We start from the raw sequence: 26,278 nt of genomic DNA, 5'->3' as shown, positions 1-26,278 counted from the left end.
CAAACCTAGATCTTCATGACCATATACCATGTCTGTGGACCTATGGAATTGGTAGCCCAGACCAACACACACACACACACACACACACACACACACACACACACACACCCCACACACTGTTGCCTCATGCCAAGCCCAAGGTAAGTACTTGATTAAAACTTGTTGAGTGACTGAATAAATGAATAAATGATGTCCTTTTTAAGTTAACACTCACTTTGTTTTAAGTGCCTCTGTGTATCTGCTCATTTATCCACTCCCCACTAATCAGCACTCAACACCTCTTCCAGACAAGTATCCCTACTACGCAATTGCTTTCATGGTGTGGGGTGGGGGGGTGTCTGGCAGATTTAGACTTTAATTTCACTCTTTTCCACCTACCCCTTGTCCTGTAAGCCACTTTTGTTGTTAAATTACATGTAACAAAATACCTGAGCAAGAACAACGAAAGAGGGAAGCTTTATTTTAGTGTGCGGTTCCAGAGGTTGGTCCATGGTCACTTGGCTCTCATGTTTTGCAGCCTGCGGTGAAGCACAAGCATCATTGTGGAAGGGCATGAAGGAGAAAACATGCTTACCTCATGGGCGCTGGGAAGCAAAGAGAGGAGAGAGGCAGTGACCAGGACAAATGAGAATGCTCAAGTCACGGCCCTAGTGTTGTATGATGTTCTGTTTGTGTTCTGACAAATAAAGCTTGCCTGGAGATCAAAGGGTCGGAGATAGTCACTAGTTAACCACAGAGGCCAGGCAGTGGTGGCACACACCTTTAATCCCAGCACTTGGGAGGGGGAATCAGAAAGACCAGGAGTTCAAGGCCACCCTCAGCTATACGAGATTGATCCAGTCTAAAGGAGAACCAGAGCCAGGTGGCGGTGGTTCATACCTTTAACCCCAGCACATGGGAGGTTCATGCCTTTAATCCCAGCACTTAGAAGGATCATGCCTTTGAAAGCGACAGCCTACAGAATGGGAAAAGATCTTCACCAACCCCACATCTGACAGAGGACTGATATCCAGAATATATAAGGAATTCAAGAAATTAGACATCAAAATGCCCAACAGTCCAATTAAGAAATGGGCTATAGAACTAAACAGAGAATTCTCAACAGAGGAAACTCAAATGGCCGAAAGACATTTAAGGAACTGCTCAACATCCCTAATCATCAGGGAAATGCAAATCAAAACAACTCTGAGATACCACCTTACGCCTGTCAGAATGGCTAAGATCAAAAACACTGAAGACACCTTATGCTGGAGAGGATGTGGAGCTAGGGGAACTCTCCTCCACTGCTGGTGGGAATGCAAGCTTGTACAACCACTTTGGAAATCAATATGGCGCTTTCTTAGAAAATTGGGAATCAATCTCCCCCAAGATCCAGCTATACCACTCTTGGGCATATACCCAAGAAATGCTCAACCACGCCATAAGAGCACTTGTTCAGCTATGTTCATATCAGCATTGTTTGTAATAGCCAGAACATGGAAACAACCCAGATGCCCTTCAACTGAAGAATGGATAAACAAAATGTGGTACATATACACAATGGAATACTACTCAGCAGAGAAAAACAATGGCATCATGAGGTTTGCAGACAAATGGATGGATCTAGAAAAAATCATCCTGAGTGAGGTAACCCAGACTCAGAAAGACAAACATGGTATGTACTCACTCATAGCAGGATACTAGACATGAAACAAGGATGACTTGTCTGCTACTCACATCACCAGGGAGGCTACCTGGAAAACAGGACCCCAAGAAAGACACAGGGATCGCCCAATGACAGAGAAATGGAATGAGATCTACATGAACAGCTTGGACATGAGTGGGGGTAATGAAAGGCGAGGGTCGAGGGAAAGAGAGCTTGGGGGAGCGGGAGATCCCAGCTGGATCAACAACAGAGAGGGAGAACAAGGAATAGGAGACCATGGTAAATGAAGACCACATGAGAATAGGAAGAAGCAAAGTGCTAGAGAGGCCCACAGAAATCCACAAAGATACCCACACAACAGACTGCTGGCAATGGTCGAGAGACAGCCCGAACTGACCTACTCTGGTGATGGGATGGCCAAACACCCTAATTGTTGTGCTAGAAACCTCATCCAACTACTGAGGGATCTGGATGCAGAGATCCATGACTAGGCCCCAGGTGGATCTCTGGGAGTCCAATTAGCGAGAATGAGGAGGGTTTATATGAGCGAGAATTGTTGAGACCAAGGTTGGATAAAGCACAGGGACAAATAGCCAAATGAATGGAAACACATGAACTATGAACCAATGGCTGAGGGGTCCCCACTGGATCAGGCCCTCTGAATGGGTGAGACAGTTGATTGGCTTGATCTGTTTGGGAGGCATCCAGGCAGTGGGACCAGATCTTGTGCTCATTGCATGAGTTGGCTGTTTGAAACCTGGGGCCTATGCAGGATTGTTTGGCTCGGCCTGGGAGGAGGGGACTAGACCTACCTGGACTGAGTCTACCAGGTTGACCTCAGTCTGTGGGGAAGGCTTTGCCCTGGAGGAGATGGGAATGGGGGGGGGGGGGGTTGGGGGGAAGGTGAGGGGGACGGGAGGGGGGAGAACAAGGGAATCCGTGGCTGATTATGTAGAACTGAATTGTATTGCAAAATAAATTAAAAAAATAAAATAAAATAAAAAAAATAAAAACAAAAAAAAATGAACTGAAAAAAAAAAAAAAAGAAGGATCATGCCTTTGATCCTAGTACATGGGAGGCTCACATCTTTAATCCCAGCACTAGGGAGGTGGAGACAGGATCTTGGGCACTCATTCAGTCTGAGGATTCATAGAGACAAGATCCCCTCATTCAGTCTGAGGATAAGTAGAGACAGGATCTGCCCCATTCAGTCTGAGCATTGGTAGAGGTAAGAAGTCTCTAGTGGCTGGCTGCTGCTGCATACAACAGTAGATAGCCGAGCAGGTACCAAGACAGCTAACTAGTGTGGCAGCAGCCCGAGGAGGGGGTCCTGGGAAAGCCTACAACTCACCAGGAGAGAAAAAGCCAAAGAGCCAGCCATCTGCACAGGAGGACATGTGAATGTGGCTAACTCTGGTGGCATTTGGATCTTAAGTGCCTGTGAAGTTTGCTGCAGAGAGGCTGCAACAGAAAAGTACCAAACTTGCTCAGAGGCTTGGGGGAAAAAGAAAGGAAAACCTAGCTGGTGGGGCAGTGACTCAGGTGGGAGCCCCTGCATGCAACTCTGGTGTGTGCCAGTGGCTACAAAGCCACGATAAAGTGACTTTTTCATGAATTCATGCCCCATGTTGGGCACCAGAAGAAGCATGATCCTAATTAGTCTTATTAAATAAAAACCCGGAGTTAGATATCAAGGGTGAAGCTGAAAGATCAGAGGAGCAGAGCAGCCATACCCTAAGACCTACTTCTTCTTAGGACCAGCCTAATAGCCATTCAGCTAAGAAGTCATTGATGTGCTGATCAACCAATAAAGATAGAGCCATCCTGATTCCACCTTCTAATAATGCCACCAGCTGAGAAGCAGTCATCAACACACAAGCCTTTTGGAAGACACATTCCATGTAAACTTTAACAACCCACTTGGACCCCACTATTCAGGTCAATGCTGACAGGATTGCTAACCTGGAGAACCTCCAAATCACTGGGCTAGAAATAGATTCTGAAATTAACAAAGGTATAAGACGTAATCCTGATGCCGTTCTTAACAGCGAGTGGAATGCCTCGTGCAATGTTACTGGCCAGCTGTCACCAGCATCATCCGTGCACTCAAGAGCTAGGGAAATTCTGAGCATAGCTTAACCACCGCCCAGGAGTCTCACATCCTTGTCATTAGCATGTACCCTATGCACAGCCTAACATATCATAGTCTGTCTCCCATGGGTCCATGGGCGTATCTGCTCTCTTGTGTGGCATTCTTGGCACAAGCAATACAGTGATTAAAATGACAGTTTTTCACCCAGTGTTTCATAAGTCCAAAATGTTCACAACTCGAGTTTCAGCAGTTACTTGTTCTTCCCTCCAAAATAATTGAAAGTATAAAAATTTCAGTTCGATCAGCCACGCAACACTAGCACGTTCTTGTAAGGATGGAAATGTAAAATCGTTAAAATGAGTCAAGTGCCTCAGAAGCTCTTAGGCTGTGTCTTAACTTTTTTTCTATTGCTGTGATAAACACCTTGCCCCAAAGCAACTTCCAGGTCACGCTCCTTCACTGAGGAAGTCAGGGCAGGAAGTCAGGGCAGAAGCCAGGGAGGAACACCGCTTCCTGGCATGCTCTCCAAGAATAAGGACCCTTGTGTAAATGCTGATATAAAAGTAGGAACAATCGAAATCAACTGACAAAGGAAAGTAGAATTCGATGCCAAATGAGTTCTGTGGGGTCACAGCTGAGTCCAGAGGGCAGCTGTGAACTAAATTTGGAGTTCATTGTGGAATGAAGGCAGAACCTTGAAAAAAAATCAAGATAACTGTGGAAAAGAGAAGACAAGCTTTGGAAATCAAAGAGAGGACCTCTGGGAGACTGTGAGCAGACCAGGTATCTCTTTGTGAAGTGTTGTTGAAAGTGACTTCCAACCTCCACTTTGAGACAGTATCTTCGTATGTGGCCCAAGGTGGCCTTGAACTCCAGCCCTCTGCCTCAGCCTCCTGAATGCAAAGATTATAAGTATGCACCACCACGCCTGGACACCAAACATTAAATACACAAAGAACTTGTGACAGAGTGATATTGTCATCAGCTCAATACAGATTTCTGAACATGTGCTAAACACTTTTAAAAGAAAACATGGAATCACACAAAAGTAACCCCCATCTTCTTAGGAAGGTTTTCACAGGACCATATGAATGATACTTGAATATAGTGGGGTTCTTTTCCTGTGATTTTTAAAAATGTTCTTAGATCTTCAGAAAAAAATGATTTATGAAGCTAAAACCTAGGTCCTTCTTAAAACTAGGATAGCATTTCCATTATTTCAAGAACTAATGTGAGATCCCAGACATGTCTCCTGATTCTTGCCTGACTTGCTCCTGTCTCCAGAGCACAGGCTGCCATGTAGAAGTGGGGAAGGGACACTGCCAACTCACCCGGCTACTTTGATAGCATCTAGACAAATGTTTTAAGGAAACTTAGGAAAACAGGCATATGGTGACAAAGAGCGCTTCCCACAAGCCTGAGTTGCCACACTGGAATCAAGAAGTCTTGTGATGACTGAGAAAAGGGCAAAGTACACCAAACTGAGACCCAGGCTGGGAATGTGGAGACTAGAGAGATCCCTGAAGTCTGTTCCCCTTGGCAGCACACACACATGGAGCAAGGACAAGTATTTCAGAAGCGTTGTCTCAGGACTGGAAGGAAGGTTTACATTGCTCTCCCGCACTCCTTCCCTTGCTCTGGATAGGCACATCTGGAGATGGATAGTGGTTCGCTGGTGACCTATTTACAGTGGCAGATCCAAATGAAAAAGAAAGACTCTGACTTGTGGCATTTGCCAATTGCCATGGTGTAAACATTCCCACCACGGCTAATTCACACTTAACAGCACGGCATCACCATTATTATGTAGTGTTTCCACTTTATAAACAGGATAGAAGTGAACAACTACAAAAGCCGTATAATAATAAAAACCCATCAAAATAATCCAAAGGTGGTAAATTTAAAACATTTTGACCTTTCCAAAACATAATTTGATTATAACATGACAGGATTTAATTTAGAACAATAGCCGTACATAACATAGACTCCCAAGAGCTTTTAGCACTTGAAACCAAGCCTGTCCTCTTCAGGGCATCACCCCCATTCCCCGACAGCTTCACCCCCAAACAAACACCATTCACAAGAGTAAGGATCCAGGTGGACTGATGTTATAAATAAAAAAACAAACAGAAGGACTGTCAGAGAACTAGAAGATAAAAAACTTCTAAAATACATAGATAGACATTTTATAAGATTGGGCTGGGATAAATTTCTTAACCAGAAACCAGAGGAGGGGGAAATGAAGTGAGTTAATAATTTATAGACTTTTTATGAGAAAAACATTTTATAAACAAAGTTAAAGAAAAACCACAGAATTAGAGAAAATAAGAGATTAGTGGCCATATTTGGAGCTAGGGAGATGGCTCACTGGGTAGAAGTACCGGCCTGCAAGCATGAGGCTCTGAATTAGAATCCTCAGGATCCATCGTCAGGGGTGAGCTGGGGAGGGAGAGCTAGTGATGCTCTCCTTGTCAGCAGGAGGACAAAGATGCAGGGTTATGGCTATGGCAGCGGGCATGGGAACAGAGGTGAAGGATGCTGGGGGTGGGGCGAAACATTGAAGGCTAAAGAGATGGCCCAGGGAACAAAAGCATTTGCCATACAAGCAGGAGGACCTGAGTTCGAATCCCTAGGACTCACATAAAAGCCAGACAAATGGGGTCTCTATAACCTAAGCACTCCTATGCTATGGGGAAGTGGGAGGAGGAGACAGAGGAGTTCCTGGAACCTTGCAGGCAATGTAGCCTGGTATGTGCAGCCATGGACAAGAGACCTGGACTCAAACAAGGTGAGAGGCACGACCTGACACCTGAAGCTGTCCTCTGATCTCCACACGTGTGCCCACATCCACACCCACCAATGTGTGTAGGGATACACACACACACACACACACACACACACACACACACACACACACACACACACACACACTGTGTCTCCCACTTAGCTACATCTCTGATGTCTGGCTTCTTGAACTGTGGGTTTGCTTTCTCGGTCGACAGTATTGTCTGGTGCCACCCCTGCCCCAGGGCTCTGCTTCTATGACACAGCCAGTGTCCCCGGGCTCAGCCTCTACAGGATCAGCTAACCTAGTTTCTGTTCCTGGATCTTTTAAGACACCCCCATTCATTTGTGACTCCACTCACTTTCAGTTGGGCCCCCCAGTTTCGGAATCTTGAGCTGAGGGCAAAGCTGCTGTGTTTTTGGTAGAAAAGATGGAGACATGGTTAGAGGGTGAACACCATTATCTGATGTTCAAAGCTAGGAGCCTAATGAAAAAGGGGGGTCTGGGAGCTAGGTCAGAACTTTGCCAGAAGTCTTTGGGTTTAGCCATATATACACAGCTAGGACACACCAGGCCTGGCACATTCATGGCATCGTTGTCTGTAGGCTCAACAAAGCCTGCAGTATGTTGTGATTAGGGATCATTCACACTCATAAAACCTTTGGACAGGAAACAGTGTTGTTTAGTCTGGTGGAAATCTCTCTTGGATATTACTGAAACAACCATAAAGGCACAGCCCGATCCCTGACTCTTCCCCATGTGTGGAGAGTTCTGAATGTCTCACATTGTTGGCAAGGGCATGAAATGAATCACGTTTGCCAAATGACATGAAGGGGTGGGAGAGTGCCTTCCTTGTGGCATGGTTATTGTGGTGGCTTCTCTGTAGAGTGGCCCACAAGCATTTCTTGGTTTCATTAGCCAGTAAAACTCCAGTTTCAGACATGGTCAGCTGTTCCTCCAGACATGGTCAGCTGTTCCTGAGAGGCCAGCAGAGGACAGCCCCACTGTGGGAGGCTTCCACAGGCTCCTGGGGACACTCAGAAACAGGTCTGGATCAGGAGTCCCTATGTTGTTACAGAAGAGTCCAAGAGCTTCTTCTAAAGTAACACAGGGTTCTGCCAGCAGTCCCCTCTCCTTGCAGAGTGCAAAGGTGTTCAGCAGGGAAACAGAAACCTGTGAGCACTTCATTTTTCCCTTGCACAGGACAGTCACATGCCATCAGGCAGCTGAGAAGGTTCTTCAACCAACCGACAGAGAGGGACAAAGGCTTGTTTCCAATCCTGGAGATAGTGTGATGGCATAGACCAGAGCTTCCACAGCTCTGCTTAAATTGGGCCAGTGAGGTTCTGACAGGTTCAGGCCCTGAACCCTTGTGGCAAGTAGCTTCTGTTCAGATTCCTTCCTTCCACCTCCACTTCCCAGCTAGAGCCTGTGCCACGCCTTCGGGCCAATCTGGTCTGTCCTAATGGACTAACGAGTGTATGAAGCTGTTGTCACTGAAATTCTCACTGCCCTGGAAATCTTTCCCGACCTCCTCTGAGCTGCCTGTTTTTACCTACAGGGAATGCTGCCTCTGCAAGCACCATTTCCTTCCCTCATCTGACCCCAGCTCAAACTCCTCAAAATGGAGGAACAGCCATGTGAACACACAGCCAAGCCTTCGGACCCAAGTCACCACAGGCTAGACCTCACTATAGTGCCCGGAAGAAACACTTCAGAAGTGACAAGCACATTCAGCTTAGGGAGGCTTTACAAGCTACAGTCACCACCACATACACCATGTGTAAACACACACACACACACACACACACACACACACACACACACACACTCCCCTAAATGCAGGCATATTGTTAAATAAAATGTATCAGAGTTTCCAATAAGGAGCTTTATTTCCGTTGGCAGCTAGTTTTCAAACATGTCGAAAAAGCTGAACGCCACGTCAAGTCTCCCTCTATTCTTCCTGCTTCCTCCCGCTCTCAAGTCCACGTGGGCCATTATCTTAGAGGCATATTTTCTAGGACATTTGTACCAGACACAAGTGCTGACCTTGCGAAACCTCATTCCCAGAAGAGGTAGATGTGGTTCTTGATCTCAGCATGTGGTGACCTGCCCTCCATATACACACAGGCTCCTCATCTCTGACCCCCACTGTCTATTTTTTTGCTGGTCTGATCATCTAGATGCTTGAGCAAATAGCCCACCCTCCCACTGTCACACTTGGAGTGTTCCTGAGGCCAGTCCATGATGCTCAGGTCCTGGTCACTGCTTGTTAAGATCCACGTCAGTCCCACCTCAGTTCTATTGGATATAACCACTGTCACGGGGAAATGAGTTATTGGGAGAAGTAAAAGGAAACCCAGACTAATATTTACAACTTGAACCGGTGTTCTTCCATAGTTACATGAATCCCGCCAATCCGGGACCTTAGCACTTGTCTTCCAGTCCGCAACATCTGAGAGGATACCGTCTCTTCTTCCTGGCCTTGGCCTTGTGATTATGGCCCCACTTCCCCATGCACCACAGTGCCCCTTGCACATGACAGGTCACGCTGGCGAAGGAAGCCTGCATTGAGTGCAGATTCTATCACAGAGGTTCTCCTAGCAACGCAGCAACTATAACAAAGCCATAGCAACCTTTGTCTCTAGCTTTATAAAGCCATGCAGCCATTAATCTCAGCAGGACATTCAAAGGAGAGTTTGAAAGTGAAGAGCGATTTCTAACCCAAGCGTTGGAACTGGAGCTACTGAGTTACTTTTCTCCAGTCTACGTAGATCTAGCCAAGCAGACAGACAGCAAGTTTTTATCTGAGTTGGGGACATACCTGAAGGGCAGTGCTGGGTAGACGAAAGATGGGCTGGGAAAGTTTGATGGTGGGTTCTGATTGGTGGGGACCTACGTACCACTGGGCAAGTAACCAACTCCGAAGAGCTCACTCAGCTTATCATCTTCAGAATGAGGAGTCACTTCATAGCAATGTCCTGGGCTTGTTAAAAATGTAGACTGTTGGGTCTCTACAGGCACTGAGTCTCTGGGGTTGGGCTCCAGACATGTGCCTTTAGGTCGAGGCAAATTTGCCATTCCACTAGCACCCCTAAGCCCCTAAACCCGTGGCTTGCTCAGCAGGACAAAGGCTATACCTTAGGAGGGAACATTTTCCCCACAGGGAATCCTTTTTATTTCTTTCTGGATTTATTTTCTTCTGTAAGATTCATAAAGGATCAAATGCCCCCTCCCTCTCTACAGAAGACTCCATGATAGATTACCCATCAATTTTTTTTAAGAAGAAAAGAAATAGTCTTTGAGCATATATTCTAACATACTTACTTTTACAATGTTTTATATCTGGGGTTTGGGAGATAACTCAATAGGAAAATGAGGACCTGAGTTCACATCCCCAGGATGTATGTTAAAAACTGGGCAACCTAAACCTGGATGCTGCAGTGCGTTCCTGTAACCCCAGTGCTGATGGACAGAGACAGAAGGGTCCCGGGGCCCTCTGGCCAGCCAGGCTAGCCACCGTGGCCAGGCCAAGGTTCTGTGAGAGGCCCTGGCTGAAGAACTAAGGCAGAGAGCAATGGAGGAAGACAGTAAAGTCAGCCTCAGGCCTCCATGTGCTCGTATATAGAAAAGCACAGTCACAAATACATATGCACGCACAAAAGAAAAAAGCAATGTTTAGATGTTCTATTTGGGCTCTAACATATCACATTAAACATTAACATATTATGAACATTACAAAATATGAACAGTATTTTAATGAAGATAATATTTTAAGAATTTAGTGCCTGAAAGTCTTGTATTTTGTGGCAGAGCAAAATCAGATGTAATTTCTTTTGTCAACTTTGAGATCATTGTATTTAGTACACTCCAAAGATATGTAGATTCAAGCTCAAGTGATTAAAAAAATCATAGCTACAAAATTACTATACTGGTTTTCAGTTCCATCACTAGTTGTGGCTGTCTTACAGGCTAGTAGATATCCATTTTCTGGATGTCAAGTTGTCATTATTACAGACTAACTGGAATATATGACATTTTAAATATTTCTTACAGATTGAAAACATGATAAAACTCATTAAAATTTCTTCCATGATTCTTATGTATGCAGGTAGACATTTTTGCACTGCCCTTAAAAATGTAAAACATAAAAATCTGAACTGCTTGGGGGGGAGTCATAACAGTCTTAATCAGCAGTGACTCTTGTGAGCTCAGTAACAACAAGAATGGCAAGATATGCTCTGGGTACCATAGCACAAGAGAGTTGTAGGGTTAATCAACGGATGGTTGGATTTAAGGCCTGTTTCACAGGAGGAAACACATATCTGGTACCATAAATCTGGCCAAGAACCCATGGTTGACAAGCACACAGGTCCTGGCGTGAACCTATGACTATCATTTTGCTGAATGGATATACAGTATCAAACTAACATCTAAATTAATATCTGTGCATCCAAAGATTAGTGCGGTTCTCAGACCTCAGAAAACTTTCCTTGTACAATGAGTGGCAGTTAATGTAGAAACTCACAGCTGGTCAAAGTACAAAGAATGAGTATCTATAGAGCACTTGGTCACAACTAGGGCATTGTATCACCCCCTCCCCACCCTGAGACTCAGGGACCATGGCAGAAGAAGAGGTAGAAGACTGTAAGAGCCAAAGGTAGGGGAAGGGGAAACAGCAACACATCTTTTAATAATTAAACAAATGCAGCACAAACAAATGAACAAATGTAACACATCTTTATATAGTTAAATATTCCACAACATGTACAAATCAGCAAAGTTGGAGCACGCATATTCATGAGGGAATACTGAGGATCCCAGGCTTAGCACTGTCATGTGACCTTCCAGGAGCCGATGCAAAGCTCTCAGGACATCAAGAACTTTCCTAGTCACTCTCTGATCCACTAAGGTTCTAAACTTGCTTGTCGTTTGTGTAAACATGTAACACATAAAAAACTAGCAGGATGTAAAATAGGCAAAAAATGCATGGAAGCAGACTATGGCCCAAGGTTTAAGTCTTGTTACAGAGATGTTCATGTGGCTGAGCCCGTGGGCAGGTGTGTGGGGGTGTGTGTGTGGGGGGGTGTTTCTGTGTATTTTCTCTCACATTTTATACTTTTAATTCTGTAAAGCCCCTGTATTTGGAAACATTGTGCTTGTCCAGAGAATCCTTCAGCCCACCTCCTGCCTTTCTTTCATATTGCACTGGGGTATCCAGGTGCACTTGATGGGCTGTGTGCATGGAGACCAGAGCAGGATGTTATTGTCCTGTTGTATCACTCTCTGTGTTTGTCTGCTTGGTTTTGTTTTGTTTTGTTTTAGAGAGGCTCTCTCACTGTCCATGTTAACTTCAGGTATCAACTTGACCCACTTTTGGGAAGAAGGAACTTCAGTTGAGGAACTGCCTCCATCAGATTGACCTTTGGGCATGTGTGTGGAGGCAATTTCCTGGTTGCTGCCTCTGTCTCCACCTCCTGCAGCACTGGGGTTACAGGTGCACACATGGCCACACACGGCTTTTTATGTGGGTTCTAAGATCCAAACTCAGGTCTTCGTGCTTGTGAAGCAAGAGCTCTCGTCATTGAGCTATCTCCCCAGCTCCACTTCCTTTCAATGACAGGAAGTCATGGACTGTTGACTCTATGTCCTCAGGTATCACTTTTCCCTGGCAGGCCATATGAAAGCATGGCTTCAGGAGTTTCATGACTGTAGCACAGTCTGGCCAGAGTTGTGCTGGGAGCATCTCAACTTATGTTCATCCAACAACTCATTCCAAAAATTACCATCCATTGATGATGATTCTGCCATGTGTCTTCCAGAGACTTTTCCAACTCAAGAGTCATTTCAAGTCTTCGCTATTGCTTTATACAAACAGTTTCTTGGGTTTTCACTGCAGTGTTTTCTCTACTCATGGAGTTGCTATCAGAGAATAAAAAGTGACTTCTAAATGTGTATAAATATTTCATACAATGTTTTAGAATCACAAGATGAGAATCACACTTTATATTTTAAATAAAACCAGAGGCTTACATTTACGCCTGGAATCCCTTCATTTAGATCAAGAAACATTTGGAAACAATAAAGGGTGTAAAAAGCTGAATCTCAAAGTGTTTTAAAAGCATTTTTTTATTTGAAAAAAATTAGGTTTATAGAAAGAATGCAAAGATGGAATAGAAAATCTCCACACCCTTCACATAGTTTTCTAATTCTATTTCTATTGCCTGGACAAATACCTGACCAAAAAAAAAAATATAGGAAAGAGTATCTGGCTGGCTTACAATCCAGGTTACACTCTTTCTTTGCAAGGAAGTCAAAGCAGGAACTCAAGCTGGAGTCACATCACATCTATAGTGAAGGTCAGGGAGAAATGGGTGTGCCCATGCTGCCCTCTTGCTTGCTTTCATCTAGCTTTCTCCTGTATTGTACAGTTCAAGGCCCTTTGCCTAAGGAATGGTGTTGCCCACAGTGGGCTGGGTCTTTGCATACCAATTAACAGTCTCCCCACAAGCATGCTCATAAGCCAGACTGATTTGAATAATTCCCTATTAAGACTCTTCCTAGGTGATTCTAGGTCATGTTAGTTGAAAGTTAAAACTCACCAGCACACAGGGTGTCCCATAATGTCAAGTTATATAAGCATAATTATAGCACGACACTTAAACGGTCTTGTTAATTAAAAACAAAAACAAAAACAAAAACAAAAAACTCGGGAGCCAGATATTGGGGGAACACTGAAAGATCAGAGAAACAGAACAAGCCACAGCTAACCTCACCTTGCCAATATCTCAGCTGATCTTGTTTCCTCAAACTGGAAGCCTCTATGTCCTCGTCCAAATGGATCGCAGCTGAACTACTGCTAAAAGCCTAAAAGCTTAAAAGACTAGTTCCTGGTCCTCATGCCTTATATACCTTTCTGTTTCCTGCCATCACTTCCTGGGATTAAAGGAGTGTGTCACTGTGCCTGGCTGTTTTCAGTGTGGCTTTGAACTCACAGAGATCCAGACAGATCTCTGCCTCTGGAATGCTAGGATTTAAGGTGTGTGTGCCCACCATTTTCTGGCCTCTGTCTATCTAGTGGCTGTTCTGTTCTCTGACCCCAGATAAGTTTATTAGGGTGCACAATATATTGGGGGACATAACATCACCAAATTTCCCCTTTTTTGTCTAAATAATAAAGGAAGCTTATAACTAATATAAGATAAAGTATATATAATATATACAGTCAAGAATTACATTAACAGTGTCTAGTCTATTAACATTTGACAGATTCAGACAAAAAACTCCATTATATAAATTAACAATGTCCAGTCCATTAATGTTTGACAAATTCAGACAAAAAAATTATTTATCCTATTTTGATGAGTCTAATACAAAATTTGTATATAATATACAAAAAATCCAATTCAATGTAAACTATTTAAAACAAGTAGTTCCTTTTTAAAAGTAGATTCAATAATCTATGTTTTATCTTACATATCCATATTCTCTCTTTTTTCTTTTCTGAGTAGATTCAAAAGTCTACCTTTTATCTTATCATTTCTATATCTTCCCTTTTTAAAAAAAATCGACCTTTTATCTTACTATTTCTATATCTTCCCTTTTTTCTTTTCAGAGTAGATTCAATAATCTATCCTTTTATTTTATTATTTCTATCTTTTTTTTCAGAGTAGATTCAATAATCTACCTCTTATCGATATCCTCTTTTTTATTTTTCTTTTTTTTAAACACGAACCCTGAATCTAATCTCCTTTGTTTAGCTTTTTTTCTGACCATTAACAATTAACAACTTGTAACCTACCATTGTAAACAATGACAATATCCATAACTCATTATACAACCAAAAAAACACCCACCCCACCTCTTGGGAATGTGGGCATCATTTTCTTAAAATTACTTCCTGCTTTCTGGGGGCAAAGACATCTTTAGGGGATCCTGAAAAGAAAATTTTTGGGTTAATTGTCAAGTCCTGAGAGAGTGAGTTAGTTGTATCATTTGTCCAGTATCAGTATAATGGGAAAGTGCAGGGCTTGTCTCAAGTCCTTGCTTGAGTTGTCTGTGAATCTGGATCATCTCAGCTAGCCATCTCAAAATTGTCCTGAGCAGTTTGTAGTTCAAAGCTGATCTTTGGGTGGTGTTAATAGGCTTAATGGTGTTATAGTAGTCCATGTGGAATCGTCAATTGTTGTGAGGTCCCATCATCCTTTTGTAGATTTCAAAGTTGCTGTTAGGCGTGGCCATGGTTTCCTGCAGATTTTTTTTTTTTCTGCCTCCTCTGTGGTTTGGAGCAATCACAGTCTGATGTCTGCCCCTCGGAACCATGAACAGATATTCTCTAGGAGAGAATATCTTCACGGCAACTTCTTCTCCCCACCATTTGCCTCGCCAAACTTCTCCAAACTGACCTTTGCTGATGCTTTCTTATAACACGATGGTCCTGGCCGATTGTTCTCTGAACAAGCAGCCATAAATCCTTCACCCCGATGCCACCACCAACTCGATGAGAAGCAGCCAGCAACTTGGAGCAGCAGCTCCCGCCTCTATGGTCTCGCCTCCACCCTTTGTGGCCGGCCCTGGCCGCAGCTTTTCCTCAGCAAGCCTCCTAGGCTAGCCTCAAACTCGGGATCCTCCTGCCTCTGTCTCCTTCAGCAAATCATACCTGCCTGCACCACCACAACCGGTAACGTGCAGTTCGGGTCTGAGCTGGGGACTGCAAGGCCACAGGCAAGTAGCTTTTTTTGTGAATTCGTAACTGGCAAGTTAGGTGCCAGATCTCATTAGGGATGGTTGTGAGCCACCATATGGTTGCTGGGAATCGAACTCAGGACCTCTGGAAGAACAGCTAGTGCTCTTAACCGCTGAGCCATCTCTCCAGCTCCCCCTTTTTTAAAAAAGATTTTATTTATTTATTATGTATACAGTGTTCTGTCTGCACATAATAATTTATGTTTATATAAAACTAGAAAACCAGCATTACTGTGATGCTATCCGATACTTCAGATTATATTCATACCCCTTTGTTTCTTCCATTTTCTATACCAATTTCCAACCTGGGACAGTTTGCTGCCAAACTATTGGTAGTTGGTTGCTAGTCAGTAGCCAATGTTACCTAATGGTTTTGTGGAAACTTGTTTAGTTAGAACTAACTTTAGCATTGTAGGTCATCAAGAGTGAATGAAGTACAGAGCACATTAAAAAGGAGGTGCTGGACTGGCTAGACTGCTCAGTGGCTTCGGGCACTTGCTGCCAAGCCTGATGACTTGTGTTCAGTTGCTGGGATCCACACAGTAGAAGGAGAAAACGGACTCTGGGAAGTCATCCTTTGACCTCCACCCATGCACTGTGGCACAAACACGCCTACACATGAATAAGCATAATAAAAATTGTAAAATAAAAAGTAAGCTGAGGGTGTCTTTGTGTTGTGGAGTTGGGGTTTTTCATGAAGGTTCTGAAATTGTGCTTGAACTGTACTCTTCTGTTGTACTTGAAAAACTAACCTGGCTTCTGGGCTGAGGAAGGAAACAGCTACAATGTGTGTATGACATGCTGGGGAATCATTATTGCTTCCTTGCTTTTCTGCTATTAAATCTGCCTCTCTGTGTCTGTGGGCAGTCATCTGCAGCAGATGTCTCACTGTGGAACAGTCATGGTATCTTTCCTACCTGACCCCCATTCCCATGTCTGCTTTGCAGAGCACAGTTCTGCATTACAGTCTTATTCCTTTGATTGCCCTGAGAATCTGCCCTAAACTCTCACTAATATTAGTTGGATCTAACCAAGAAAGCTGGGCAGTTTCGATGCCTTGTCCCTGGTTCTCCATCCTCTGGCACTATTACAGAATTTATTGAACTACCTATTAAGGAAGTTGGCTGATGTGAATGAAATTACCCAGGAAGCTTGGCAACTCTGAGGAGTAGTCCCACTTCTGAGCTGCCTGAGAAGCTAACTGAGGTTTGGGGACTGGCTGCATAACAGCTTCTCCCCCTGCCTAGGCCTGCACCCTCTCCTTCTCCACAACCTTTATTTCAAGAGTGCCCCTTAATAGGTAGTCTAAATTCAAGTCAGAGTCTGCGCACAGAGCTGGGGATAGAAATAAAGAGCTGAGTATGTCTGGTATGTGTGAAGCCCTGGGTTCTATCCCCAGCAGGGGCAGGGCAGGGAGAAAGAGAGGAAGAGGAAAAGGAGAGAAAGAAAGAGAGGTCAAAGAGGAGGAAGAAGAGAAGGTGGTGGGGGAGGAAGAGGAGGAAGGAGAGAATGAGAGAATGAGAGAAAACCACTCCCCTCAAAAGTTATCAAAATCCAAGCACTACAAACAGTGTGCAGAGGAAAGTGAGCACACAGTACCTGTGCTTGTTTCCAAAGAAGGCTTCGTATGCATGTGCCTGTGTGCACACACATCTGTACACAGTAAATTATATGTGCATATTTTGCCTATTTTTATCATTTTCATAAAATTTGTAGCATGTACTTTTTTATTTATACTCTTGCATTTTTACATATTGATACACAACACCTTGAAAGGATTGCCTAATATTAATGCGCCGTAGAAGCACTAACTGTATGCACGGTGTGCTGTGCTCACGTCTCTAATTCTTCCACACATACTCACAGAGTGTCTATCACTATTGTAGGTGCTAGGGACATCAGCAGCTGTTATGCCATGCTGCACTTCAAGAGCTAGCTGACTTATTATTTCTCTGTTACAGACGTAAATGCTGACATTTATTTGAGGGAACCAAGAACACAGAAGCAGTACAGGTGGGGCCAAGGTCCACAGTAGGCAGCTCCCCACTAGACTGTCTCCCTATCTGCAAACTATTCGATAGGTCACCTCTTGTCTTGATGTGGACAGTCAGGGTGCATGCAGTGGAGGCTGTTATAAACAAAGCAATACTGTGCGCCTTCCCCCTTTATCCCTGGGTGCTGCATTTTAAAAGCCATGAAAAAGGAGAATGAAGTCAGTATTGACCCGTTAGTACCAGGTCCTGATGGAAACACTTGCAAAGGCACCTTTCTTCAAAATTGGGGCTTTAAAACATCAAATGACGCTGCATTCCATTCTTAATATGAAAATCTTAGGTCAGGCTTCTAAAATGCATCCCGGAGGGCCCTGCGTGCTAGATGCATGTAGATAGGGTAATACCTGGATTATCAATCCACCGAGTCTCTGGTGGGAGCTGGAATGTTTTTATTGAAATTGCCCTGTTTGTGTTTCGGGAAGAAACGACAGCCGATCTACACCCTGGTCTGGTTTTAATCAGAGTACATCTTTATGAGACAACATAAGGCCGAGGAGTTTTCTCAGCTGATAGTTCCAAAGAAAAAGACCGTTCAAAAGTGACACAGACCAATGAACCCGAGAAGATGGATGAGAAAAAGACATGTACTGCACACAGGAGAAGTAGGAAATTGCAGGGGCGTTTCACAGGGAGGCGGGTGAACCTCTGGGCTGTTCTCGGGCTGGTGTAACCGCTGCTTTTGTCCAATGACTGAAATTCAGTTCAGAAGAGATCAGATAATTTCCCACTTAGTAAAGTGGGCATGGAACATGTACACACTGAGGGAGTTACAGATGCCCATCTGGCCCGTGATCCATCCTCCCTTCAAATAAACATTTCATTCTCTTAGAGAATCTTCATGTTCTGGCCAAAGATCCATCATACATTAGATGATTCGACATCAACATAATTCACGATTCTCTACAGATATTCTTGAAATTTTCTTATTTTCATTTAACAGGATATTCTACTAACGGGGACTTGGCATGACTTCAGGGCCTCTTGCTGAGATTTTAATCCATTTTGTATACTGCTGGTAATAGTGGGAACCATAAAGTCTCAATCTTCCACTGAAGTGCAGGGCTGTCAGTGGATTGCTGGGCAGCGTTGTTCCCTGCTGATGCTCAGTGGAATACATTTCTCATTAACTATGAAAATGGTCCAAGTACGTGTTAGACCAGGTGTGCTCTCTTCACTGTCTCCTGGAGTGTTCACAATTTTCAAACTCATCTCGTCTTCTTTTATGTCTTTGCTTGAGTTTTAGCTGTTTCTTCAGCAGCTGTAATGATTCAACTGTTGAGAAATAATAACTAGCAGGAGACAGCCAATAAAAGTCCAAAGAAAGGAAAAAGTTGGAAAGAAATGTGATTCACCAGGATGCACAATTCACTTCCCCTCCGCCAAAACGTCCCATCCTATGTGTGTTCTAGAGAGACTCTGTTGTGCTTATTTATGTCCGTTTCCTAGAACCACATCACAAGGGGTGACTGAGTACCTCAAGCATCTCTTTAAAATCATCCTTGAGTTATACTCGTCTATTTTTATTCCCATTGTCTCTTCTCTTTCCAAAGCAAAAATTTACATTTTTATGTAACTAAAACAGTCCCATATCAGAATACTTCAGGATTTAGAACTCTGATGGCTTCAGCTTACACATTTTAATTTCCTAAATCTGCTGTGAACAGAAAAGGCTCACCAGATAAATTAAAATGTCAAACGCTTTTCCATTATTACACTGTATTTCTCTGCTTTTGCTATAAATTACCCGTATTTACTAGAGGAAGGCAATCCCATTTTTCCTGTTGCTTAGATCTCTGTCTGCAGGGAGTGGTAAGAGAGATCACTCACTGCAGTTACTCTTCCTAGAACTGAATTAATGAATGCATCTCCTCAAGCAAGTGGCTTGATGGCGTGAAGGTCCACCCAAACTTCCTGGGAGCCCCACCTCACAAGCTCCGTGTAGAGACACTTAATAGTGAAAATGCAAGCCAGAAATAGTAGGTTTCCATGTTAATGGTGTGAATAAGGCTGTGAGAAAGAAGAAAATTCAAATGTTGGTGAAGAGTGCAGGAAGCCTCTTTGGTGAAAAGGGGTTCCTTTTTTGTTAAGAAAAGTTTTTTTTAAGATATGTGTTTATTCATTTGTGTGTGAGTGTCTGAGTGTGGGCAGATGTGAATGGCTTGTGTGTGGAGGCCAGACAGCAGCCTGAGGAGTCTGTTCTCTCCTTCTACCATACTGGTCCTGGGGATTGAACTCAGGTCATCAGGCTAGTGACAAGCACCTTTACATGTGGAGCCATCGCACCCACCCCAGGACTCAAAACCTTCTTGCTTTGGTTTCCTGAGAGCAGGATAATAGGTTGGGGTACCATCCCAGGACAAACAGCCCTCTCTGGACTCCGGAGCCCAGCACAGGAATCCAGGGCTATGGCACCCTCCTCTTCTTGGTAGATTTTCACTGTATAAATTAGGAGTTTGATCTTTATTTCATTATTAATGTAATATCACTTTGACAGTGACTTGGGCCCCTCTAAAATTGTTTCTTGGATTTAGCCCCCCAAGAGTATGCACTATTCCCAGAGACCTCAGGGATGGGAGAAAGTAGAGAACCTTCTGGCAGCCCTGTTCAGAAAGTCTGTGTTCCAGACTTCATGTGTGCAGGGACATGATGCCTGTGGCCTGCCCCATGTGGCTTCCACTTCTGAACCTACATAGATTGTGTGTTTAATACATAAACAGACAAACTTTTAAACAAGACTCTTTTTTCTTTTGAAAGATCAATGCATACTTTGTAACTGATGGGCTGAAACCTGTTAGTGGTAGAGGGAATCTGTGTACACATAATTTGCATTTATTTTCAAATTATACTTAACTTTCAAATGGTGTGGAGGAGATGGAAAAGGGAAAAAAAATCATCCTAACCATCCAGCTTCACATGCAGAAACTACTGATCATGTGTGACTTACCTCTGTTCTCTGTGAATGTATTCAGCTACTATCTAGGAGATAAAGAAACTCTGAGAACTCATTCATGACTGAGCAATTCAAGCATTAGGATGTGTGTCTGCAAACCCTTGAGAGGCTACGTCAGGAAAATCAGGAGTTTGAGGCCAGCCTGAGTTATGTAACGAGACCCTGTTTGTTACATTGCAAGTTCTTAGCCGGTCTGGGCTTCATGCAGTCATACAAAAAAAAGAAAATTAGAACTCTTTGTTCACAGCTCTGTCCCTGCATCTAAGCATGGCTTTTTTTTTTTTTTTAAATTGATCTAAGTGAGGGCTCAATAAAAAAAAAAAAAATTGAAGCAGGGTTTCAGACGTTCAACTTCTGGGTTGCAGGCATGTGCCACAGGGTTTATATATGTTTCTAAGAATTCCTTTTGAGGTAACAGAAATACCAACTCCCGATGAGTTACTAAATGTCTATCACTACTATCACTACAAGTTCACATCTAAGTCTCTCTAGAAAGGACGAGGCAGACCGCAGAAATTGGTTCACATGAGTGTGTAAACCATCAGGTTCAAAGGTCACGGAGCACGCAGGTAGGAAAGAGACTCAGGCAGGGTCTGTCCTGGAGAAGTCTCTCTTTTTCTGGGATATTTCTATTTTTCTAAAATCCTCAGTGAGTTAAATGGTGCCATCAGCTTCATCAAGGTTCACTTCCCTAAGTCAGTCAAGTATAAATATATGAAGAAATATATGTTATATAATATAAATAAATATTAATTTATGATAATGAAATATATTCACAGCAACCACTGGACTAGTGTCTGACCAACATCTCAGAACTGTGGTGTGGGCATGCTGACATACACAATTAAATAACTACCACAAGACTAGCGTGTCCCTCAGTTACAGATGGGGAAACCGAGGCTCAGAGACATTGGTAACTTGCCGAAGGTCGAACAACACTAGCCAGCATATCCTCAGCACTTAGGCGCTGCGTCGTAAGCTCTGGTGACTTGCTGGAAGCACTTGCTGACTTTGAAAGCGAAAGCCCTGTAGGAACAAGCTCTGGGCCTGGTAAATTTTGCTGGCAAAGGCTTTGAAATTAGAGCTGCCAAGTGGTAATCAGAAGGGCCAGATTTCCCTGCTTTGTAGAAAGCATTAAAGAAGATAACCATGTCTGTCAGCTTCCATCCTTATAACAAATGTCTGGCACAACCAGCTTACAGGCAGACTCACCTTGCTTGTGGTTTTAGCACTTTTCATCATCGTCCCTCTTATTTTGGACTTGGGATGGTCCTACACGGTGGGAGTGTGTGCTGAGCAACACCATTTACACCACAGCTAAAAAGTGAAAAAGAAAATTAGGAAGGGGTTGAGGGCCCACAGTTCCCTTCTAGGTCAGTTCTCCAGGGGCCTGACAATCCTCCATTCATTCACCACTCAACACTTCTTCCACGACCAATAGCACCATGTTGGGGACCAAGCCTTCAGCACCTGGGCCCTTTGGTAAACTATAGCAATAATAAACACAAAGGAAGAGTTGTGAAGGCATTGTACATCTAAAAGGAAAGGACTTGATCCCAGAGAGATGCCCTGTGACTACCCGGCTCCACCAGACCGGGCAACCCAGGCAGATCTTTTTCTCTCAGAGATGGGAAGACAAGGATTAGAGTGGGCAGGTCACAGTGGTTAGAGTCTGCTCCAGAGAAGGGAGCTATGTAGAGAGAATATTCCAGAAACATACAGAGGCTCTGCCTGAGACAGCAGCTAACTCCTGGAGCCAGAGTGAGAGCCATCCAATAGGAGTAAGGAGAGTTTGTTCCAGAGATAATCTAGGGTGGAGTGGAAAACACTGGAATTTGTGAACCCCTGTGCAGAACATGTGGAAATATTCGGCCTCAGCAATGTGACAAAATTAGCAACAGACTGTGGTCTTCCAGGTATCCTTAAATCAAACTTGAAAGGAAACTGTTTCCAAATCAATTAGTTGTAACCCAAACTAGAGTACGAAAATACTTCCAGTGATACAAATGTATGCTGCACCCTGTAGCATGAATCTTAAAAGTTCTTATTAATAAAAACAAACCTGGAGCCAGGTATTGGGGTGAATGCTGGAAGATCAGAGAAGCAGAGCAAGCCACAGTCGTCTCACCTTGCCAATTCCTCAGCTGATCCTGTTTCCTCAGACTGGAAGCCTCTGAGTCCTCATCCAGAATGAATCTCAGCTGAACTGCTGCTAAAAGCCTAAAAGTTTAACCAGCTCTAGTTCCTGGTTTTCATGCCTTATATACCTTTCTGCTTCCTGCCGTCAATTCCTGGGATTAAAGGCGTGAGTCACCAGACCTGGCTGTTTCCAGTGTGGCTTTGAACTCACAGAGATCCGGATGGATCTCTGCCTCCCAAGTGATAGGATTAAGGGCATATGTACCACCATTTTCTGGCCTCTATGTCTATCTAGTGGCTGTTCTGTCCTCTGACCCCAGATAAGTTTCTTAGGGTTCACAATATTTGGGGAAACACAATATCACCACAGCACCCAAGAAGGTCTAGCATGTACGGTTATGACCAGGCACTGGCACTGAGATTTGGAGAAGGTTTCTCCCTGAAAGATTCAGGTGTCAAAAACACTAGCGAGGAAAGGAACTGATCATTGTAGTCGCTGGGCTTTGGGCTTCGGTCACCACTTCCTATGTGACTCATTCACTACTAACTTGCTGTGTAGGAGACAAGCGACCAAGAGGTCTCTTTAAGTGGAGGAGCCAATGGGACATCGCACTGGATGGAACTGCCATCCCTCTGATCAGGATTGGATTAGGTCTCAGGGGCTGAAATCGTTACCGTGAGAGGGCAGGTTATAAAACCCGGCCACCCCATGTGGTTGGTATCTTCTTCACACATGGCTCACTCGAAGTGTGAACAAAACTGAGCAGCGTCTCCTCATGAAGTGCCTACCCACTCTCAGACGCTTCGCTAGAGCGACACAAAGTAATCGACATCACTGGGCACACAGAACTGGAGAACATGACCCGTAGTCAGAGAGGAAATCAGCTGAGCAAGCCAGAGCATGAATGGCACAGAGGAAACAAGTAGACAAGGGCATTCCAATAGTTTTTACACTGTGTTTAAGAAACTGGGGGAAAGTAGGGACATGGGGAGTTCTAAGAGAATGACAATATCCAAGGCAAACAGCACACCGGGTGCTTTTAAAGCAAATTAGTCACAATAAGGAAAAAGGTTAGTCAACATTAAAGCCTAGCAATAGAAACTAAACAAATGAAACCCAGAAAAACAATGAAAAAAATGAAAGACCATCTGTGAGCTGGGGATATCTCCAGGTAGCCTGATGCACAGGGAATGGAATCTTCAGACCTGGGAAACCAAAACTCAGAGGAAATCCTCTCAGTTCAAAAGATTACCAGCAAAAACCCCAGAGCGAACATCCTCCTGCTGTGGTGAAGGAATGAATACATGAGGAAAGAATGTGGTGAAGCCATGTTTCTGAGGATTAGGAGTTAGATGAGGCCATTCCCTCTGGGGACTAGCTCAGGATTATAGGGAGGTTCTAACTAGATACAGAGACGAAAGAAGGGGAGGGAGTGAGGAAGGGGTAGAGGAGGAAAGTCATTCACACTGGAAAGAAGTAAAGCTATCTGTACTTGCCGATCATAAGATCTATGTAAAACCTGTAAGGAGTCTACAAAAGGGCTACTAGCACTAATAATAGTTCTAGAAAGTTTGTGAGATCCAAAATGACCAGCATTATATAAATGACCAGCAAATAACCAGGCTGTTGAAATGTTTTAAAATTTCGTTTACAGTGCCTAAGAATGTGAAAAGCTTGGAGATAAATCTGGCAGAACATGAACAAGATCTGTGTACTTCAACCTGGAAAGCATTGTTGAGAGAAATGGAGACAAACAGCTGGAGGGAAAGACCAGCTGAAAGTATCCGATGACTCAGTACAGCTGTGCCAAGATTCCTGACACGCTCTTCGTCAAATATCCATGCTGCAGGCAGCTAGAGAGGAGTCTCAGTCAGGAAAATGCCTCGTTGCACAAGCGTGAGGACCAGAGTTCAAAGCTCAGCACCCACCTAAAAGCCAGGCGCTACCGTGTGCGTGCCTGTAATCCTACAGCTGAGGAGAGGAAGACAAAAGGCCCCAGGAGCTCTTGCTCAGCAGGCAGGCAGTAAGCTCCAGATTTGGTGAGAGATTATCTCAAAAAGTAGGTAGAGAGCAACTGAGGAGGACACTGATGTCAACCTCTGAACATGGGTGAACACACCCATACGCATGCATGCACATACACATACACCAAAAAAAAACCACGTTGTAGAAAATTGTTGATTGAAATCGGCAGGCTGGAGCCCCAGCAGTCGGCCAGCAGGTAAGAGTCCGGTGGGCAGGCTACTCCACCACCGCCACCACATATTGGACCCTGTAACCTACAAGATCCACTCTGCTGCTCAAACCCTCTGAACCCATTACCCTCCCCCTTGCACCAACCATCCCCCCACCCCCCACAGCATCAGCAGCCCCTAGAGGTACAAGCATCACCTGCACCAATGGGAAGAAGAGGTGAGTGACTGATCTCCCAGTTAAACTGCCCCAATCTCTAGGACTCTGTAACCCACAAGACCCACTCTGCTGCCCAAACCCACCAAACCCATCATCCTCCCCCTGGCCAACCATCTCCCCACAACATCAACACCCTCTAGAGGCACAAGCTCCCCTACACCAGTTGGAAGAACAGACCCACTCTGCTGCCCAATCCCACCTACCCCATCAGCCTCCCATGAACAGCCCTCTCCAGAAACATCAACAGATCCTCTAGGCATAAGCGCCACCCACCACCAGTTGGAAGACAGACACAGGCATAACCCACATCAGTTGGAAGAACAGACTCCATAAGCACAGGTACAACCCCTATCAGTTGGAAGAACAGACTCCATAGACACAGGCACAACCCACATCAGTTGGAAGAACAGAGTTCATAGGCACAAGGCAGAGAAACTGGAGGATACCCTGGATCTAGGCACCTAAACCCCCACAAACCTCAGCTGAGACAACTCTACTTGACCTGACAACCAGGAAATCACCAGAACCCTTGGCCGTTCAGGCCAAAAGACAAGAAAGGAACAAAGATCCATCCAACAAAGACTTCACAAGAATCAACACCTGTGTCTATAATTATCCCAAACCCAGATGGGTAAACGGCAGTGTAAGAATACATTCAACAACATAAAGAGCAATATGGCACCACCAGAACCTAGTGGTTCTACAAAAACAAGACCTGAACATCCCAGTGCAGATGAAGAGGAAGAAAACAACCATAAAAATAACTTTATGAAGATGGTAGAGGCCCTTAAAGATGAAATGAAAAATTTTCTTAAAGAAATCAAGGAAAAGACAAAAAATTGGAACAAAAATAAATCCCTTAAGAAAAAAGGCAAGAAAAAACAATCAAACAGGTGAAGGAAACAGTTCAAGACTTGAAAATTGAAATAGAAGCAATAAAGAAAACACAAACCAAGGGAATTCTGGAAGTGGAAAATCTGGGTAAATGAACAAGAACTACAGATGAAAGCATAACCAACAGAATACAAGAGATGGAAGAGAGAATTTCAGGCATTGAAGATACGATAGAGGAAATAGATTCATCGGTCAATGAAAATGTTAAATCTGACAAATTCTTAACACAAAACATCCAGGAAATTGGGGACACCATGAAAAGACAAAACCTAAGAATAATAGGAATAGAAAAAGGAGAAAAATTCCAGCTCAAAGGCACAGAAAACATACTCAACAAAATCAGAGAAGAAAATTTTCCCAACCTAAAGAAGGACATGGCCATGAAGATATAAGAAGCTTACAGAACACCAAATAGACTGCACCAAAAAAGTTCCCTCACCATATAATAATCAAAACACTAAACAAACAGAATAAAGAAAGAATATTAAGAACAGCAAAGGAAAAAGGCCACGTACCATTTAAAGGAAGACCTATCAGAATTACACCAGACTTCTCAATGG

The 26,278-nt window shown here is 43.9% G+C and overlaps 1 long non-coding RNA gene across 1 annotated transcript in view; it reads left to right on the top strand.

The window, feature by feature from the left end:
- The window catches only part of LOC128104193 (uncharacterized), a 46,370-nt gene extending 44,096 nt beyond the window's left edge, over positions 1–2,274 (top strand). The window contains exon 4 of the long non-coding RNA XR_008215903.1: positions 518–2,274. This is a non-coding gene — a long non-coding RNA (uncharacterized LOC128104193). The remainder of the gene's footprint in view (positions 1–517) is intronic.
- The last annotated feature ends 24,004 nt before the right edge of the window (positions 2,275–26,278 follow it).

Source organism: Peromyscus californicus, unplaced genomic scaffold (genome assembly GCF_007827085.1).
Source record: "Peromyscus californicus insignis strain IS unplaced genomic scaffold, ASM782708v3 Scaffold_8__1_contigs__length_139910024, whole genome shotgun sequence".
NCBI lineage: Eukaryota > Metazoa > Chordata > Mammalia > Rodentia > Cricetidae > Peromyscus > Peromyscus californicus.
The sequence above is the reverse complement of the archived record's forward strand: the minus strand, read 5'-3'. Positions and strand labels throughout refer to the sequence as shown.